The following is a 20,470-nucleotide window of genomic DNA, read 5'->3' on the forward strand; positions in this document are numbered from 1 at the left end:
TGGAAGGAACAAATGACCCAACGTCCTGGGCAGAGCTCCAGATCTGGGCAACATCCAGAAACCATCACGGGATCGCAGCCCCTGAAGTCCAGAGGAACCTCAGAGGTCACCCGCACCATCTCATCACCAGCTTGCACACCTCTGGTGATGGGGGGCTCACTGCTATTTGGTGGCACCTTCCATGCTGGGCAGGTCCCCAAGTTATGCATCCATCCCCCTCTAGGGCCTCCTGCATGGGCCCAGAAGGAGGCACCCTGCAAAGCAGAATAAGCCAGCACAGCAGGCGCTGTGGAGGGCAGAATTGGAGGATCGGGTGTTCAGGGAAGGCTCCCTGGAAGAGCTGGCCGGGGAGGGCGACAGGCATGCAGCTCACGTCTGGAAGCTCATCATCAGGGCTCAAGCAGCTGCCCTGACTCCCTGTGTGACCTGGGGCTCTCACTTGCTCTCTCTGGAGCTTGAGACCTCCTCTGTAAGTGGTGACACTGCCAGGAAGGGAAACCACTTTCCAGTGGTGCCAGCTCCAAGCCGGTCAAGAGGCGCCCAGGCTCTGACCTGGAAGCGGAGCTGTTAGGAGCAGGCTTGAATTTCCACCCAGGGAAGGCACCTGTTCTCTGCCAGGATCTGGGGATGAGAAGAGGGCTGCAAACATACTATCCCTAGACGCTGCACGGGGCCGCCCTCACCACACCAGGTTCAATGGTGCCTCATGGGCGTGGTGCATGCTTGCCAACCCAAGTGGCCGGCACCTACATACCATTAGCCACCAGCACGGCCCGGGTGGGCCACAGCGCCACTGCGGACTCAGGAGCCGTAACTGCCACCTCCATGGGCAGGCGGGTGGGTGTGGGCGAGGCTGCTGGGCCCCGGCCTGGCCGTCACCAGTGGTGGGCACAGAGCAGGCAGCCAAGTGAGCCAGACCAGGCACCTCGGGTCTTCTGAACCCCGTGGCCACCCGAGTCCACCAGGCCCACCCGAAGCCTCCCTGGTCTCAATGGCACCACCGGACAGGCACCCCTCACCTGGGTGAGGCACAGCCGGGCTCCCAGGGCCCTGGCCCTCCCCACCTTGGCCTCAGCTGGCCTGGCCTCACCATGTGGGGCCTGGACCCTCCCTTGAAGGACCCAGCACGAGAGGAGAGGGCAGAGGACAGACAGAGGGCCAATCTGCCCAAGGGGTCTGGGGTTGAGCCCGACGCTGTCTGCGACCACCTGCCCCTGGGGTCCCGGCTCCTCATCAGAAAAAGGTATGACAAGCCCTGCCCGGCCGGGACGAGGGCCCGTGGGCACTAATGGCTGGAAAACGGGGCCTCTGTGGCCACCAGGCAGCAGCTCCAAGGAAACAGGGCAGTGGGGGGAGCAGGACTGCCAGGAGCTCTACAGGTGTCACCTTTGCCCCCCACGGCAGGGGCCCCCACCGGAGCCAGCCCCCCTCCTACATCCTGTCAGCTCTTCCTGCTGGCAGCTCACGGCTGGCGGCACATGCAGGGTCAGTGGCACATGGAAGGGGTGGCTCCAGCTGCCCAGGCAGGCTGGCTGTGCCGTCACACGGTGACACGCTGGCCGCAGCTCACCCCGGCGTCCAGAACGAGGGGGGACTGCACCCCTGGGACTGCCTGCCTCTGCTCGAAGCCCCACCACTCACCCGTCACTGTCCAGGACCCCCTCCCCCCACCTGAGGCCTCAGCCCTGGCTCTGAGCCCAGTCTGCCCCCCGGGTCCTAACTGCAGCCTCCCCTGCTCCCACCCCTGACCTCAGGACTCCTCCAAGGGGGACAGGGGAGCCAGCATCTGTTCATTCATTCATTCATTCATCTGATTCACAAATGTTCACTGAGCATCTTCCTCCACTGCCGGGTGCTGGGCTGAGCTGGGGGACACATGGGGAGAAGTCACCAGTAGATGCAAAAAGCCTGCCCTGCCCTCTCCTGCCCCAGCCCTGCCCTGATGGGGCATCTGGCCACCCCTCTGCACCCCAGCCCCCACCCTGAGAAGCCACCCCCCTGACTGCCCAGCACAGGTGGGCTGGATAATATTGTGGCTGCCCAGAGGGGCTAGGAGTGCCCACCCCCAACCCTGTGCAGGCGGCATTGCTGAATCTGGAGTCACCGCACAGAGACCTCACTCCCCTGGTGCCTCAGTTTCCCAGGCTGTCACCTGCAGGGTTAGAATGTGGCATTTTCACAGTGCCACCTGTCACCGGCTACCAGGTCCCACATGGACCACACCGGCCAGCAGCCCAGCCGCCCCTCCCCTGGCTCCTGCCGGGGGAGCATCACCCCCCTGCAACTCCCCCCTCGCCTCCAGGGGTGGGCACTGGGGGTCAGGGTGAGCAAACCTCCACGACCCCAGGTGGGGTGGGGGTCGGTGGCAGGACACACAACCAGGCAATGGACTGAGTTAGAAAGGACACTGGTGGGGGGTAAGGGGGTAAACACGAGGCCTCTCAGAGGACGTGGCCTTTGGGCAGACTCAGGACGCACACGCACTGCACGGGTCCCCGAGAGGGGACGCATCAGACCCCGCTGAACCCCGCGAGAAGAGCGTGCCCTGTCTCTCTGCTTGCCACTCCAGGACCTTTTCACCACCGCCATCACCATCACCCTCAGCCTGCACACCCCCCGCCTGAGGCGGAAGACCGAGTGCCCCGTTCCACACGGAGCCAGATGGAGACACAGAGCAGAGCTGTTTGAGACCCGGGTTCCTTCTCTCCGCCCCAGTGAGCCATGGAAACCTCACAGTTCGGAGCCCGGGCCCAGGGGCGTGCTAACGCAGACAAGGCCTTCAGTGCAGCCACAACAGTGGCCCAGCAGCAAGCATCGGTGTCAGCCTCCCAGCTCCAGGTCCTCAACTCGGAGCCCAGCAGCTCTCGGGCTCAACACAATTAGCACCAACCCCTCAGGGGGTTACTAAAACCCAAAATAATACTGGCTGACAGTCTAAGCTGCTACTCGTTAACAATACACATGAATGATGGTAGTTCTCGCTTGTCGAGAACCTGCTTTCTGACGAAGCCCTAAGATAGCTGGAGTCAAAGGCCAGGAGGTCCTCACTTCCTGGCTGGGGGTTCCGCCTCCCTGATCCGTTTGGTACAAGGTGGCTGGATGAGGCCCAGCTGGTCACTGTGAGGCTCAGAGTCCCAATCTACATTAATAGCCATACCAACCACAGATGCGCTGGCTGTCGCCAGCCCCAGAGCACCCCCTAAGGCACCTGCTGACTAGGTGACCCCCCGGCTGGCAAGGACTGCCACCTCCTTTCACTCCCCAGCATGGTGACACATGACCATCCATGTGGTCACTGTGTCGTGACCCTTGTCTAACAAGAGAGGACATGGCTGCAGGGGGTCTCGGTCACTACCCAAGGGGCAGAAGAACCAGGCTGGACAGCCCCCTGCTGGCCCTAGGGCCCTGCTCTGCACTGCGACCCTGTCCCACCGCTGACTGTGTGACCAGCGGTCCCGGTCACCCTCGCCCTGTGCCACTGAGGCAGGGATCCCACACCCCAGAGGGCCAGGGAGCACAGCAGTATCACAGAGCCTGGAAGGAGAGTGTCCAGTTTGGGCTCAGGAAGAAGGCCCCCTCACCCCATTTGACAGAGGAAACCACTGAGGCTCCCAGCTGAGCCACAAGCATGATCAAGAAGGCCTGGGGACCCCAGGGCCCTGTGCTGTCTTGGGCTCTGCCCCCACGGTGTCCCCATCCCAGTCCCCACCCACCTGAGCCTGCAGGGAGCCCACAGACACTCACTCACTGTCCCGCGTCCTGAGTCCTGCAGGCCTGCAGAGGCCGCGCCCCCAGCCCAGCTTTATCCCCGGCCTGGCCTCCCGCCCTCCCCGCCCTCCCCACGTCAAAGGCCCTGGGACCGCCCGCCAGCCCAGGAGGCGGGGGCTCAGGCAGGGGCAGCCCCGGAAGGACCCGGGCTCCCAGGGCAGTCCCGGCGGCTGAGCGGGGCGGCAGCGGCAGGGGGGCGGTGGCCAGGACACAAGCTGGAGGTCACAGCGGGCACCCCGGTCTCGGGAAGAGGGCAGGAGAGCCCCTCCCCCGTGGGCCGGGCTCTGGGGCCCACTGGGGGCAGGACAGTCCCCAGGGCCCTGTAACCGCTGGCAGTCAGAGCTGAAGGGGACAGGCGGGGCAGGTGGGCGGCAGCAGAGCCGGCGGGGAGGGGTCAGAGGCCCAGCCGGCGCCTAGGGCTGGCAGGGTGGGCGCTCCGAGACACAGCCTGGGGGCTCCCCAGGTCTCTGGTCTGTCTCCCCACTGCCTGCTGTGGGCTGGAAAGGGGCTCCCGGGGCCCTTTCCTTGCAGAGGGGAGCTCACTGCACCTCCAGAGAAACAGCCCAGCCCTCTGCAGTCTGCCCCCCACCTAAGAAGTCCCCCGGGAAGCCCCCAGCCTACTCAAGGGGGCAGCCAGTTTTGCCCAGAGCCCCGCTCTGAGCTCACTGTTCAGTTCCTCCTCCTGTCCTGTTTCCTCCACAAGGAAGTGGGGAAGAAAGCTAACAGGCAGGTTAGCCCACCCACCCAGGCCTGGGAGCCGGGGCCCACAAAAGCACTAAGGAAGTGGGAACCCCCGCCCGTGGGGGAAGGGCTGTTCCTGCTTCCCAGGGTCAGGGTCATTCGCCCCTCCCCCACCAGGATGTTGCCCCAGTCATGGTGACTTCAGGAGGGGTGGAACCTACAGGGCCGGGGTGGGGTATGTATTTCAGGCTCACCCAGCCCCCAGGCCTGTACTTCCTGGGGGCAGAGGGAGGCCATGCCCTGCTTACACCCCACCCGGTGCGCAATGGGGCCAGCTCCCACCCTCTGCCACGCATTCGGCCGCCCACAACCTCCCCCTCCCTGCCCCATCGCTAGGTCCCCGCTGGTCCCCCCCGGCCACCACCCCAGACGGAGGCCCTTCCCCAACGGCCTGTCACCCAGATTCAGCCCATCGTGACTACCCAGGGCCTCAGCCAACCCCCGAAGCCCTCTTCAGCAAACCCCAGCCCTCTGGCCTGACACTGCCAGGGTCCCCCACACAGACATGGGGTGTCCACCATTCTGAGCCCAGGCCTCCCACCCCCTGGGGACCCTGGCATCTGTATTCACACAGGCAGCTGGGCTGACCAGGGCGGCTGGGAGCGGTGCTCTGTAGGCCCTGCCAGGCCCCCAGGCTCTCTGCTTGGAGAGCCCCCAGCCCCAGGGGCGGGGCAGGGATCTGGTTATCTGGGATGCAGGGCCCATCACGCTGGGATTCTAGACAGGAGGAACAGAGCTTCAAGCCTGCCCCGCGCTCAGAGTTAGACCTGCACCCACAGCCCCTGGCACGCTCCTCCTGGGCCCCGTGGGGCTGGCACCGACTCCTGGCACCATGCCACCCCATCTCCAAGGCCCCTAAAGGCCAATGCCCAGAATGGGCCTGGCCTCCGGGAAGGGCACAGAGTTTCACGGATCCACTTGACGCTAACAGCCCCTGAGAGGCCCTCGAACCCGCCCCCCCCACCAGCGCCCCCCGCCAGCTCAAGCCCCTGCCAGGAACACAGAGGCCCCGAGGAGGCCCCTGATCCTGGCCTCCCGATAGCTGAGCACTCCCCAGGCAGAGCCCCAGCCCCTCCTGCTTCACGAGCACATCGCCAGGACCCTCAACAGGCAGAGGGACCTGGGCTCCCACGCTGGGGCCTCAGAGAAGAGGGGTGGGAGCTGGGGCCTCACAGACGGTCCATGTGGCCTAACAGTCCTCACTGCCCAAGAGGAGGCTGCCCGCCAAACCCTCGCCCGCCAGGATCAACTGGAGACCCCACAGGGGTCCTCAGCTGGCAAGGGGACAAGGCCTGCACGAGTGCCCAGGGCGTGGAAGTCCTCCTCCCCTGGCCGCTGGGTGCCCTGGGCCCATCTCCTCCCCTCTCTGGGCCTTCTGAGCCAGCAGCAAGGCGCAGGATGAGAAAGCAGAACTGCACTCCGTAAGTGCCCACAGAGCGGTCATGTGGCCCGCTGGGCAGGGGTGGGGTGCACACACGATAGTTGGGTTCCAGCGAAGCCCACCTTGCCGGATGGATCCTGGTCAAGCTGGGCGATGGCCCCCAGCCCCTCTCCATGGGGAAGTGGCTATGGCTAACTCCTGGGGACAGTGAGGGGACAGGGTCCCTGAGGGTGGGCAGGAGAGCCTGAGCAGAGGAGAGGGGCTGTGAGAAGCAGCCAGCACCTGGCAGGCACCCCCTCCTGCCACTCCAGGGCACCCCGTTCCCAAGGGGGAGCAGGGTCGGCTCCGCCCCAGCACCCTCAGGCGGGGTCGCCAGTCCCCTGTGCCCACCCGAGCCCTCTACACCCACCAGGGAGGCGGGGAGCCGAGCTGGCCCCTCCTCCTGCAGGACCCTGGCGGCAGGGTGCCAGGGAGCTTGGGGGCCCAGGGGCAAGTGGACCTTGGAGCATCAGGGTGTGATGGCCACTGCTGTCCAGCCCCACACCCAGGAGCCTGCCCAGAGCAGGACCCCCTGCCTGGGTCACAAGACAGGAGACTGTGGCCCAGCTGAGCCCAGGTCCAGGGGACCCCCGGAACCCCCAGGCCACCCTCAGCCACCCCCAGCTCACCCCTCCTCTTACCTCCCACGCACATCCCAACCCTGGGCCCAGGGTCCAACCCCATAAAAGGGGAGAGGGCCGGAGGCCCCCTCCACGTACTGGCCCCTCACAGGGCCCTTGTCGCTGGGCCCTCCCACATCCATCCCCAAACTGGCACTGGAAGACACCCGGCTCCCCATCGCCTGGATGAGGAAACCGAGGCTCAGGCCTCGCAGGGCAGCTCTGAGGGGCTGAGCCAGCATTCCCGGCCAGCCCAGGGTGGGCACTTCTGTGTATTTTCTCCTCCAAACAGGCCCCAGAGGGGAAACTGAGGCCCAGCCTCCGCAGATGTCCGGGTGACATCTTGTCCGAGTGACAAGGCCTCCTGGAGCCTACCCAGTCCCCCCACCCCACCCCCGCCCTGTGCCCGGAGCGCAAGGCCGCTGGGGGTCAGGCGGGCAGGAAAGGGGCGCGAGATCGCGGAGGTGGCCGGGGCCACTGGCCAAAGCCCTGGTGGACGCACGTCAGAGGGGCCTGCAGGAACCGCGGGAAAGAGCACTGACCTGGCCTCGGGAGGCCACGTCCAAAATAACCAGCCCAGCCGCCCTGCAAGGACTCAGCCAGGCGCACGTAGGCCTCTCAGCCCGGGCGCTGCCAAGCTGGGTGCAGAAGGTCATGGCTATTTCTGGGCCTGCCTGGCAGCGAGACACAGCCCCCCAGTGCCCCCAAAGAGCCAGCGCAAGAGGGGCGGCCGAGGCGGGTCCCAGCCCTGTGACGCGCAGCCACTACCTGGGGCGGGGGTCCTGCCAGGGGACCCCACACTGCCCCCTTTCAAAAAGCCCATTGGCATCATCAGCATGTCAGGGTCACATTGGTCCCATCGGGTGGTTCCGGACCTTCTCGGCCACGAATCCCTGTGCTGGGCCCTTGGCCACACAAAGAACCACAACTGCCAGCAGCATACGGGGGCTCTGCTCTCCGCTCTCCAGCAGCTCCAACCCTAGTGCACAGGGGAGGCCTTGACTGTGGCGGGAACCCCCTGTGCCCACACAGGCACCCCCTGCCCACCCGGGCACACCCACAGAAACGCCAGCACTGCCCCTTACCACACACAGCCTCCAGCCTGGGGCTCTGCCTGCCTCATGCGGGTCACCACCACCCCCATGACCGATGATCGTCTGACCAGTGGGAACCTGGGGCCCAGAGAGGACGTGAGACTTTGAGGGACAGCCTCACTTGAACCCCCAGGCCAGGCGGGTCCTCCGTGGGCGAGGGGAAGGGGACGGCTCCCTCTCACGGCCCCAGACCCAGGCTTCTGTCCACAGAGCCTGCCCCTCCAGCAGCGCTCAAGCTTGGGAGCCCGCCCCAGTTCCCATCCTGGCTCCCCCACTGCGAGCGGTGTGCCGCTGGGCACACCCCTCAGCTTCGCTGTGCCTCAGTTTGTTCATGGGTGAAACGGGTTTCCTGGAAGCTCATCCCGCATGGAGCTGCTGCTGGCTGTTCTCCTGGGCCTGGAAGGACGCACCCCTCCTGAGCAGCCTTGCCTGAGTCCCCAGATGCTCACACTGCGCTGGGCGCCCACGGGGTCTCTGACGGTACTCTGGGATCCCCGGGAGGGTCCACATTCAGGGTCCTGATTCCCCCAGTGGGTTCCTTGGACACTTGAGGGGACTTCTTCCCGCAGGGTGTCTCAGAGCCCTCATTTCTCTACACACAAGGCAATCTGAAGGGGGGCAGTCAGCAGCGCATTTCCAGAATGTCTCCAAAGCCAGGCACTAGCAACAAGGCGCCTCCCAGAACCCACCTTGGCAATAGCAGGCGAGGCCAGAGGAGGGCCCCAGCCGCAAGGGTCCGAGAGCCTCTGGGCCTGGTCCCCCCCACTCCTGCTCACCTGTGTGTCTGGGAGCATCTCTCTGAGCCCTGTCTGTGAGAGTGGACAATGAAGACTCCAGGCAAGGCTTGGAGGAGCGCGGCGGGCAGGCCACGCTGGCGGTCACTGCAGCGAGGGCGAGGGCCAAGCACGTACTCCTCCCCTCCCCCCGTGTCCCCACCTGGGCCATGCCAGGGTGACAGTGATCTGAGGGTGGCAGGATTAGCTCCTGGATGCAGGCGTTCCCTGCCACGAGAACAGCCGAGGCCGGATGCCCAGCCCGAGCAGGCAGCAGGAAGGCCCCAGGTGCGGGGAGCTCGGCGCACCCCAGCCCCACCAACCCCAACAGCGCAGCTTCCCCAGACAGAAGGTAGCAGAGGCTGGCACCGTGCATCCGGGGCAGCTGGGAGTCAAGACCTGGGCGCCTACGCCCCCAGCTCAAGCACCTCCCCAGCTCCCGGGGAGGGAGCGGGGACCCATAGGGACAGAGGACCCACGGGAAACCTCCTCTCCGCGGCCTGAGCCTCCTGCGGGGCTGAGGTGCCTTCCAGCCTGGGGTCAGCACTGGGCCCCAGCTCCCTTGAGGGGCTCTGGGCATGGCTGCAGGCCAGCGGGCAGCCCCAGCCGCCCCACCCCTCCCTGCCCAGCGGCTGACTTCAGCCCCTCTCCCTGGACCACACGGCACAGCCCCATAGCGTCTGGGAGGGGCTGGGGGCAGAGGCCGGGGGAGCTGGTCTGAGGGTGGCCCCCAGGGCCCAGGGACTTGTCTCCACCTGGCAGCATCATGCCAGCCATTCCCACGGTCAGAAGGAAGCAGCAGCCCGCGGGCCTCTTCCAGAGAGCCAGGCCAGCACTCGGAGGGGACAGCTGCCAGTCAGCACCTTGGAGCCCAGGAGGCCCCAGGCGACACCGTCTCCACACCGGGCACAGATGCCCAGAGTCAGACAAGCAGGCCCTGCTGCAGAGCAGGGACCTCCCCCAATATCCTGTGATAAACCACGAAGCAAAGAACATGAAAGAGAATACGACGTGGCAGGCTTCTCTTGTGGCTCAGTGGGCGAAGAATCTGCCTGCAATGTAAGAGACCCAGCTTCGACCCCTGGGTTGGGACGATCCCCTGGAGAAGGCAATGGCAGCCCACTCGAGTGTTCTCGCCTGGGAAGTCCCAAGGACGGAGGAGCCTTGCGGACTACAGTCCACAGGGTCACAAAGAGTCGGACATGACCGAGCAATAACACTTTTGCTTTTCATGAAAAAGAATATATCCACACGTGTGAGAGCCACTTGGCTGCACAGGAGAAATTAACACAACACAGTAAATCAATTAGACTTCAATTCAGTGAAAACGCCCGGGGCCAGATGGGCATGAGTGCCAGGCAGCCCCTCCTCGCCAGACCCAGCAAGGCCGATGTGAAAAGAGAAATATGTGCAGGGGCAGAGCAGGCAGGGAGCACACTCCAGAGACCACCAGGCGGGTGCCCTCTTTGCTCCATCTGACCCCTCGGCGACGCTGAGCCCCTGCGGGGACCTGGGGTGCAGGGCACAACGGGGGCTGCCCAAGTGCCCGGCTCTGTGCCCAGGCCCCTGGGGCACCCTGCTGCCTGGGCTCTGGGATCAAAGCGGCGGAGGCACCAACGACAGATCCCAGAGAACACGGGCCCCACGCCATGGGGGGGACAGGGCTCCCGGAGCAGGGGAGCGGGCCTTTGTGTGCAGGCATCGACCTGCCCCGAGGCCATCAGGCCTCTCTCCATGCAGACCGGGGGAGGAGGACACTTACCTGTGGTCCCGCACCCGCTGGGCCCCGCGACCCGACAGCAAGCAGGTGCTGCTTCACTTTCTCCTGCAAGAGCGGACCGAGCCCCTGCCTGCTGGAGCCCTGGGCCAGAGCCGGGTTAATCCTATTTGGCAGACTAACTATGAGCCTGCTCAAGCCAGCCTGTGTAGGGCAGGGGAGCTGTTTAATTTTTTTTTTTTAATGGAGATAAAATTCACCTAACGTGATGTTCCCCCTTTTAGCTATCTGAAAGTGCACGCTTCGGTGTTTTTTTTTAGTACATTCACAGTGTTGTGTAGTCATCACCACCACCAATTCCAGAACATTTCCATCACGCCCTAAAGGTACCCCACGCCTGTCAGCAGTCACTGCCCATCCCCCTGCCCCAGGCCTTGGCAACGGTGAATCTGCTCTCTGTCTCGATGGATTTGGCTGTTCTGGATGTTTTACACAAACGGAGTAAATCACGTGTTGTCCTTCACATCAGGGTCCCTTCACTCCGGATAACGCCTCCCAGGCTCACACACACTGTCAGGACGTTGAGTGATGTCGGCAGTGTGGACAGAGGACGTCTGGGTCGTTTCCAGGTCTGGTCTCCCTTCATCCACGGGGACTGAGCGCGTTTCCAGGGAGCAGGGCTGCACGGGAGGGTCCAGGTGACACGGGGCCACCCGTGGCAGCGCCTGGTCAGCTCCTTCCCAGGCCCACCAGGCTGCCCAGTCACCGGGCAGGTCCCAGGGGGACAGAGGCCCCAGCAGCTGGGTGGGAGGGAAGGGGCCTCCAGGGTTCCAGGCAGGACAGGGCTGGCCTTCAAGGAAGGGGAAGTTCAGTCAAAGCCTTTTTAGAAGTTAAAAACATAATTGTCACACAAGTAGTGACCACGGGTCTAAGGTCTATTCCATCTGTGATGGAACTGGTGGGAGGCAGTGCTGGTTCAGAGGAGAATTCCTCGATTCCAAGTGCTAAAATCAGAAAGGAGGGGAGAGACGGGTGGTGTTCGACAGGGCAACGCCACCATCACCCAGCGAGGCCACCAGACAAAGTGGCACATCCAAGCAACTCCCCCACATCCAGGGCAGGTACAGATGTCCTGAGAAAGCTGGACGGCACCCAACAGTCACAGAAGGACACACCGTCCCCCCCTTTGCCTTAGGAGGTCCAACCGGGTGAACGGGGGTGGGCCTCTGGGCAGAGGGCACGGCCTGAGCAAAGGCCTCAAGGCAAGGGCAGGGTCCCCAGGGCGGGCGGGCTTGAGGGGGGCACTGGTCCTCTGAGTCGCCAGAGGGATGGGGGGTATCTCTGCAATCCCAGATCCAGGCATGTCACAGAGTCAAGCGCGAGGTGAGGGTGAGGCAATGGAAACTCCCCAGAATCCCTGGTCAGGGGCGAGAGGACCGCCACGGGCAGTAAGCAGGCAGCACCTGGGCCCAGGTAACTGAGGCCACCTGGGGTGACAGGAATCTGGGGAGCATCTACCCAGAGCCAGTCCCCCACTGGCATCCCAAGGCCCCCACGCCACCCCCACTCCCTACGTGGTGAACGCTGAATCAGTCCGTCCTCCTCGGCCGAATCACGCAGAAGGAAACACGGCCTGCTTACAGCTGGAAGGAAGGCCCCCGCCGTTTCCTTCCTCCTCTTCTCCAGCCTCACCTGTGTGCTGCATGGAGGCGACTCTCTGCAGCCCACGGACTACGGCCCACCAGCCTCCTCTGTCCATGGGATTTTCCAGGCAAGAATACTGGAGTGGTTGCATTCCCTTCTCTAGGGGATCTTCCCGAACCAGGGACTGACCCGCGTCTCCTGTGTCTCCCGCACTGCAGGTGAATTCTTCACCGGCTGAGCCCTCGGGGGAGCCCATCTCAGCTGCCCTCCTGCTGTCACTGAACCGCGCCCCCGGGCCCTGCCGCTGGCTCTCTGCACCCACGGTGCCCTCTGCCAGGAGCAGTCTGACCTCGTGCCATCCTGCACCCGCACCAGGCCTCTGCCTTCGGGTGCCACCTCCCCAGGACTCCCTCCCGGCCCCCCTGCGCCTCTGCAAGTCCCGCCTCCTTGGAAGCCCGCTCAGCTGCTCACAACCTCTCACTGAGCTCCCACGGGTGCCCGGGCTGTGCTGTGGACCCAAGGGCACTCTCGGGGAGCAAAGCTCAGCTCCTCACACAGCAGCCAGGGGGTGACCCTAGGGGCCAGGCACCCCCAGACCACAGCCCTAGCAATGGCAAGACAAGAGGAGAGGCCTCAGCTGCTGAGGAGCCCCTGCCCCAGCTGGACCCCCAACATGCTGGGAAGCCCCCATCTCTGACCCAGCTTCCACCCAGGCCCCTCACCAAAGGGCAGAGGCGTGGAGCCCTGCTTCACAGGCCATCACAGCACACGGCACCCAGGAAGACATGGTCTGGGGCCCAGAGCCAGCCTCCCAGGCTCCGGGCTCTCAGCTCAGTGTTCCCCAGCACCCCTCAAGGCTTCTCCTATTTCAAAATCATCTCGACAAGCACCGGAGAACCCAGCCTCGGCCTCTGCCACCTCCCCCACTCCTGGACGTGAGTGCCACCAACGTTTCTTAAAAAGAGCATCCCTCCTTCCCCTCCCATGTTCTCATTACAAGGCAGCAGGGTGAGGCCAGCGCTGCTCAGACCTGGGTCAGCCACACTCCACCTCTGGGAGGTACCCACATCCCCAGGGCAGCTGCAAGGCTGGCTAACAGACTAGCAGGCCTGGCATGAAGTAGGTGCTCAGAAAGAAGGGTCAGGGACCCTCCTGGGCCAGGCCCGTGGCTGCCTGTCCTCAGTCCATGGATACCCCTGGACCATCTGCCCTGGCCCAGGACTGGCTGGTGGACACGCCTCCCGGCAGTGGGTCCTGCATCCCAGATCGGCCCGAAGTCCCAGTTCTCACGCTCACTTCCTCGGGGTGGGGAGTGGGGGCAGGGCACGACACGCTCACCCAGGCCCTGAAACCCCAGCCCCCTCTCTGGGAGCCTGTGCCCACAAGGACCCGAGGCCAGAGACTTTCACTGGTGCGGGGGGGGGGGGGGGGGGTGAGGGGGAGGAACAGGGAAACACAAGGCGGGAGACGAGGAAGCGGGGGCGGGAGGAGAGCAGGAGACCCAGCAGGGGTGCTCCATGGCCTCCCCAGGGCTGGCCAGACAGGGCTGTCTGACCCTGAGCCCATCAGGGTCCTTCTGAAAACAGGAGGCCGGGCAGGAGCGATGCAGCCAAGAACACAGGACGCAAGGGGTCAGCGTCTGTCCTAGAGCCGGGCAGGCCCGGCTGGCAGTGTCTGTGGGAACAGGGCCGGGGCCCGGCCAGCCACACTCGGGTCAGTCAGTGGGCATCGGGGCCATGGCAAAGGCCGGGGCGGCTGGGCATGTCCCAAGCAGCGGGAGCCCAGGCCCCGATCCTGCCCCACCCGTGTCCAGACCTGCAGGCTGATCTGGGGCGGGTGGCTGTCTCGTGGGGGCCCTGGGGAAGGCTGGAGGGGCGGTGAGGGGAAAGAGAAAGGGTCGGCGAGGCACAGTCACCCCTACCCTCACCATCCATGCCCCCAGACCCCGGGAGACGCTCTCCCCGTCTCCTACCTCCCCTCGGCCCCAGCCCCCTCCTGGCCACTTCTGCCTGCAGCCCTCTCCCCGCCTCCCCTTAGCCACCTCCTCCCTGACCCTCACCTGGCACCAAGTGTCTCCCTCTGGGTAGGGGCTCCTCCTCCAGCTCCCTGGATCCCCACCTCCCCTAACTGCACACCCACCCAGGGCAGAAGCTGCGGTGGCCCCATGCGTGTCTGGAGACCGTGACTTCGTGGGCCGTGACCACACTGGACCTCAGGTGGGGGACAGGGGTGGCCGACAAGGTGGACAGACGGCTGGACACTCTGATGAGTGGCTCAGTCTGCAACCAGCCCACACACCCCACAGGCTCTGCCCAGCTCCATCCTCTGCACTTCCTGCCCCCCACACTCCACCCGGGGACCCCCAGCCACTGGCTGTCCTCACAGGCCTGGGGGCCCCTCGGGACGGCCCTTCCAGTGACTTCCTGCCAGGGAAGCTGGGGGGAGGGGTAAACAAGGCCTCCAGATGGCTTCCTGCGGGCTGCCCGCGAGCGTGGGAACGGGCCAGCCCCGGGGCCATGGAGGAGGGGAGGGCTGTGCCCTCATCAGAGCACCTTCTGCCCCCCGCCTCCCAATGTCCCCTTTGACACCTCCCGACACGCGCACCTCCACCTATGGAGCGGGAGACTGAGGTCCCACCAGCAGGCCAGAAGCAGGGCCTCCAGCCCACTACAGCCCTTCTCTATCAGGCCTGCCCGTCCACAGAGGCAGGGCCCCACCGCCCCATCTGAGAGGCAGGGGACACGGAGGCCAGAGAGGAGAGGGTCTCCCGGGGCACAATGAGTCAGTGGCTGGGCGGAGGGGGGTCAGTCCCCACCTCAGCACGCATCTGTAAACGGGGGGACAACAGTCCGGCTCCAGGCCCCTCGACAAGGACGGCACAGCCCCGGCCCAGGGGGCACTGGTGACAGCACATCTGCCCCCCCAGACCAGGGTCCTTGGTCCTGGGGAGACAGTGCAGCGACAGCCACTGCCACCCAGCTGACCGAGAGGATGGATGGAGGCCGGGCCTGGACCAGTACCTTCGGCCCAGGGCAGCCTCACGACGGCCACTGAGGAGATGCCCTAAACTCAGGCCCTGAGCCCCGGGGAGCCATCCTCACCCGGCTCCCCTCCAGCCACGGTGATGGCCACATCTTTCAAGCCCAGGTGGGACACCACCTCTTCTCCAAAGGCCTCCCTGATTTCCCGTCCCCCACAACCTCGAAGTCCGAGACACACACTCCGGGAAGGCGACAGCTATCCCCTGAAGCTCCTCCTGTCCACCCGTGGCCCCTCCCAGGGTCAGGACCACCTCTCTGTGCCCTGTCCCATCCCCCACGGGGCCAGTGCAGGCCTGGGAGCCCCTCGAGGGGCACATGAAGGCGGGAGTGAGTAGGGGTCCTGTAGCCTGCACCCCCTACCCCACTACACGGCAGCCAAGCTGGTGGTGACGGCAAGAGGGACACACCTGGGGAGAGGAGGCTATGACGGGGGTGCTGATTCATGAAAGGGTTCGTCCAGGCCCGGGACACAGGCCCCCGGGTGCCACCATGAGAGAGGCCCGCAGTCGGTGGCGAGGGAGATTTCAAGTGAATAACTGCATGTTGTTATTCAGCAGCCTGTTCCTGTGTAATCCAGCACAGGCCCAGCAGCCTGGCCCAGAGCGGTTATGAACCTCCTGGGCTGTCTGACTTTTCATGAGGGGCCCCATCATAAGGAGCACCACTGAGTCTGTGCTGAACACGGTTAGGGTGATGCTTCAGCCCCGACGTGAGCTCCTGGGGCGGGCAGTACCGTCAAGGTAGGACCCCAAGCCCTCTCTGCCCACACCCTGCACAGGGTCAGGCCTAAAGCACAACTTGACAGGCGAACGGAGGCCCCCCGGATGGCCCCTCCCCAGGTTGCAGCCTTGGAGTCTTAAAGGGCTAGACTGCCGGGCGGTCACATGGGGCAGACGCACGCTTGCAAGCAGGTCGTTTGGCTCAGGTGGCTCCGGCCAAACTGCCAAGGCCACCAGCTTTGTCCTGATCCCCATGCAGTCTGCGGTGGGGTCCAGGGTCTACTCCAAGCTTCCCATTCTATAGACAAGAACACTGAGGCCCAGGAAGGGCAGGGGCTGGCCCAGGGTCACCCAGAAGCCTGGCAGAGCTGGGGCCATGGCTCTAGGCTCCCTAGGGCCGTGTGGAAGGGACAGCGAGGTCTTGGTGGGAAGTCCCGGGCACCCTCGGGCACCCCCTGAGCTCCTCGTGGCAATTCCCAGCAGATGCGCCAGTGGGCAGCCGGCCAGAGAGAAGTGAAGGCCAGGAGAAGGCCCAGCAGCTGACCCCGTGGGGAGATGAAAGCAGAGGAAATGTTTAGCTTGGCAGGGCACGGTCTAGGCAAGGGAGGAGGGCCGCCCTGGCTTCAGCAGACGATACCCGGGGATGCCAGCAGGCGCAGCAGAAAGGCGCACCGCTGGGGGCGGGCACAGGGCAGGCAGCAGGTAAACCCACCGCAGGTGGCCGTGGGCGGTGACCGACGGGCAGCGGTCGCTGGGGGAGCGCGGGGTGGGGGGGGTGGCGGGGAATCCTTCTGGCCCTCCCGCGCCTCTTCCAGGAAGCCTGAGTCACAGGAGGGGCCCCGGGGCCAGGAGAGCGGCCGGGAGCACCAGTCCCACGGGAAGGGGACAGGGCAGGGCCGCCCGCCTCCTCCAGCTGGGCCAGCCCCGGCTTCGGGGTCTTTGCGGCAAGTGAGGCCATGGGAACAGGCTCAGGCCACTCCCAGGAGGAGCTGGAGGGATGGAGGAGCTGGTGACAGCAGGTCAGAGCCCCCATTCCGCAGGAGGGGAACTGAGACCCCAGAGGAGAAAAGTTGGCTCAGAGCCAGACAGTTAATGACTTGTTATCAACCAAGGGGGCTCTGGTCAGGCAGGCCTGGGTGCCAGGGAGACCCACAGCTGCGTGCATCAATGTCCTGGCCAAGCCCTGTTCCAGCACATCAGCTCCCTGCCTTGCACCAGAGACCATCCCACCACCCTGCTCTAGAACACTCCATGGCTCCCGCCACCCCTTCCCTGAATCTGAGTCAGGAAATGGAACCAGGGCACAATGCAGCCCCAACCTTCCACCTACCTGCATCAGCCATGCTGCTTCCTGCCTGGGGGACAAGAGGTGCACGCACAGAACACCAAGCATCTGGGGGCGCCGCCCCTGTTGACAACCTCAGATCTGATCCTGGGCCCTCATTTGCGGGTACAGGATGGAAACCCAGGGTGATGACACCCACCCCTGGATTCATCCAGGACTCAGCCAAGCTCCATCCAGGCACACAGTAAGTGCACAATAAAGGCAGTGTCCGGGAAGACCCAGGAAAGAGAGCGGGTTCGTGGCTCAGAGGCCCGAGAAGTGGGGACAGCTGGAGGAGCCACATGGGGCTCAGGTCTAACTGCTGGATGAGTTTCTCCTGACGTGCCTCCCAGACGCTGCAATGGCCGAGGACAGCAGAACCCCCATCCAGTCATCCTGGAGGATCACCACCTTCTAGAGACGAGCGCTCTGGTCTCTGCAAGGCTCAAGCGCCTCCCTGCACGCTGAGGCCTCGGGCACTTGCGGCTCAGTGCTCACGTCCAGTGTACACACCACCTGCCTTATGAGGGCCGGCAGGGGACTTGCACTCCTAACAGAGGCCAGGGAGGGGACAGACCCCACGCCAGGCCGGACCAGGGCAGCCAGGCAGCGGAGGGGTCACTGTGATGAGTCCTGGGCCTGGCTGTGACTTCCACCCAGCCCTGGCCTGGACAGCCCTTCCAGATTCCCAACAGGAACCGTTTCTAGCCACCCGGGGGGACTCGCGGCACCAGGCCAGAGTGGCGTTGTACAGAGGCGGTCACCTTCTTGAGCTACGACTGCCTGGAGCCCCTGTGACCTCGGGAAGTGAGGAGCCTCAATGAACATTGGCCTCTCGCTGCAGGACGGGTGGACAACGACTCCCATTGCTGGGGGACAGACCAGAATGGACAGAAGGGGCCTGGCACTCAGCAGGCACCGACACACCCCAGTAACCACCTTCTCCGAGGCTCGGCTTCCTTACCTGGAAGGGAGCCACATCCCCTGCCCCCCGGAGTCCTGGCGACAGGAGACGCTATGGCCCTGAGGATGTGGACAGAGTCTTGTTCCACAGCAATGGACCTGCCCTCATTCCCTCCAGCCTTCAGAGGGCCCCCGGGCCTGGCGTCCTGGCCAGGAAAACAGCAGGGTGGAGAGGCCAAGCCCTGCGCCCTCCAGCCAACCCAGCAGCCCACCCAACCACCCACCCAAACACCCAGCCCTGAAGGTCGGGTGCATGAGAGCAGGGCCACACATGTCTCCTGGTCCTCAGTGCCCAGAGCGCGGCCCCTGGACGTGTGCGTCATGGGCATACACAGACCCATCGTCCACTTGGTATCACTGTCCCAACTGACAGAAGCGTATGGTGAGGCGGGGGACCTGGGGCGGGCTTGGAGGTCCACCATGCCCCAGACAGAACAGCCCCGCCAGCCCCTCCTAAGGTTGCCCTCTGCCCCTCACCAGCCCCCAGCCCGGCGCCACTTCTTCCTGGCACAGTCACCACCTGCAGGTGTGGGCACTGCCACCTGACCACCAGCTCCACGGGGCCGGGGCCAGGGCTGCCCTGATAACAGCTTATCAGGGCCCAGCACACAGTAGGCACTTTTATCAGGGCCTGGCACACAGTAGGCGCTCAAAGTTGGTGCCTCTGTGAGACGGGAACGCCACCTTGTGGCTTCACCGAGGACCACCACCCAGACAACAGACCGGCCCACTTCCCAGGGCCTGAAGCGGGACCCACCATTACCCACCCCTCAGTCCAGCACCGCACCTGGCACAGACTGCGTGGCAAGCTCTACAGGGCTGTTGGCAGAGGCCAGCTACCCTAGGGGACAGTGGGGGGCATTCTCTCTTCTTGAATACTTGCAGTGAGGGAGGCCTGGGTGGCTGTGGAGAGACCCCCAAGCCCACCTCCAGCCCCCTTTAGTCCACACAGCAGCCTGTCGGTTAGGGCCACCCGCACCCACTTCACCAGGGGGAAAACCAAGGCTCTGGTGAGGGGCTGGACATGACTCTACCTCTCTGGTCCTTAGTTTCATCTGAGAAGTGAGGTTAATAACCTCATGGATGGATCTGAGGAGGTCACCGAGGCAAGGTGCCTACATAGAGCTGCAGAGGGGGGTCCCCATCCGGGCAAGGCCACAGTCACCCCGTGTCCACTGACACCCCCTCTGGCCCACAGCCCCACACAGCTCCGGCCTGGGACCAAGGACCCACTGGAGTCTACACACCACTGATGCTAAGCTCCCAGGCACTCACCACCACCTGCTGGGCTGACCACAGAGCCCGCCAGCCAGGAGGGGAGGCACAGTACCTCCCCAGCAGCCAGGGCCAGAGTGCCCAGCACACTGACCTCTGGCCTGGACCCTACTCACCCTCAGACCCGTGATCAGGGTTCACCCTGTGGGGTCACCACGCTCCACCCAGGTAAGGCCAGGCCCAGGGCGACAGCTGCCCTGCGGTCACGGAGCTGACATGCCACCCACCCCCAACTCCACCGGCCACCAGCTAGCTGCCCTGGAGAACACAGGAGCGTGTCCCCCAGCAGTCTGGCCAAGGCTGGGACCTGCTCTAAGCTGGGGTAGTGCTTGGACAGATGAACCGCCGCTGGGCTACCAGCGCCCGCCCAGTGTGAGAGTCGGGGCTCGCATGGCTCCCCGGGACCTGGAGCTCAACCTGGGTGCCATCAGCTGGGCCGACAAGTCCCGTGGGGTTTGTGGCGGGCAGGGGCGTTAGAGACCAAGTGCCCCCAAACTGTGCGGAGGAGCGAACTGAGCAAGGGGGTGGGGGGCGGCACGCGATCCCCGGCGCTGCTTGGGACACGGGGACTCCGGATGAGGGCCTCCCGCCCCCAGGATCGGGAGCAGAGATCAAGCCTCCCAACCCGGGCGTCCACCGCAGGCCACGCGGGGGAAGCGGCGGGCGGCGTCCCGAGCCTGCCCCCCACCCCACCCCGGGCTGAGAGCTGCACGTGGCAGGCGCCGGGCCCGCACGCGCGCCGCCGAGGCCGCCGGGCGCGGGGTCCCGGCCCCCCAAGAGGCGGCCCGCCCCCCGGCCCGCGCGCCCGCACCGCGCTCTCTCACCGCGCGCGCCCCCGCCCGGGCGGGCACGAGGAGACTGACCTGGCGGTCCGGGCGCCGGCTCCACGGGCGGAGGGCTCGGGGGCGCGTGCGCGTGCACGAGGGCCCGGCGCGCGCAGGCGCGGCCCCGCTCCGGGAGCGCGAGGCCCGGCCCTCCGGGTCACATGGGCGGCGCGGCCCAATGGGAACGCTCCCCACCCGGGGGCACCCGCGGGCGCGCGCGCGCGGGCCCCGGAGCCCCGCCCGGGCGAGAAGGGGCGTGGCCGTGGGCTCTGAGTCTTGTCGCGTCTCCCTCGCACGCCGGCTGAGGCTGGACGGCGGGGCTGTTGCGGGGCGGAGGGCGACTCGACCCCGAGGTGAAGCCGAGGCGGAGAGATGGAGTCCGGCGTCCCAGGCTTTCAGGAAACTTCTGGAGTCATGGACTTTCCCCTGTGTCAGTTGGGGCTGAGCCTCACGCTCACAGGACGGTTGCCGTGAAGACGGGGCACGGAAAAGCAGTCACGCCGCCCTAGGCTTGGGGTCAGACAGAGGCTTGGGGTCAGACCGGGGC

The 20,470-nt window shown here is 65.2% G+C and overlaps 1 protein-coding gene across 1 annotated transcript in view; it reads right to left on the reverse strand.

The window, feature by feature from the left end:
• Positions 1–20,047, reverse strand: part of PTP4A3 (protein tyrosine phosphatase 4A3) — a 31,807-nt gene extending 11,760 nt beyond the window's left edge. Inside the window, exon 1 of the mRNA XM_070476919.1 lies at positions 19,963–20,047. The gene's annotated coding sequence lies outside the window, so the exon portion shown is untranslated. The remainder of the gene's footprint in view (positions 1–19,962) is intronic.
• Positions 20,048–20,470: the final 423 nt, after the last annotated feature.

This window comes from Odocoileus virginianus, chromosome 15 (genome assembly GCF_023699985.2).
Source record: "Odocoileus virginianus isolate 20LAN1187 ecotype Illinois chromosome 15, Ovbor_1.2, whole genome shotgun sequence".
Lineage (NCBI taxonomy): Eukaryota > Metazoa > Chordata > Mammalia > Artiodactyla > Cervidae > Odocoileus > Odocoileus virginianus.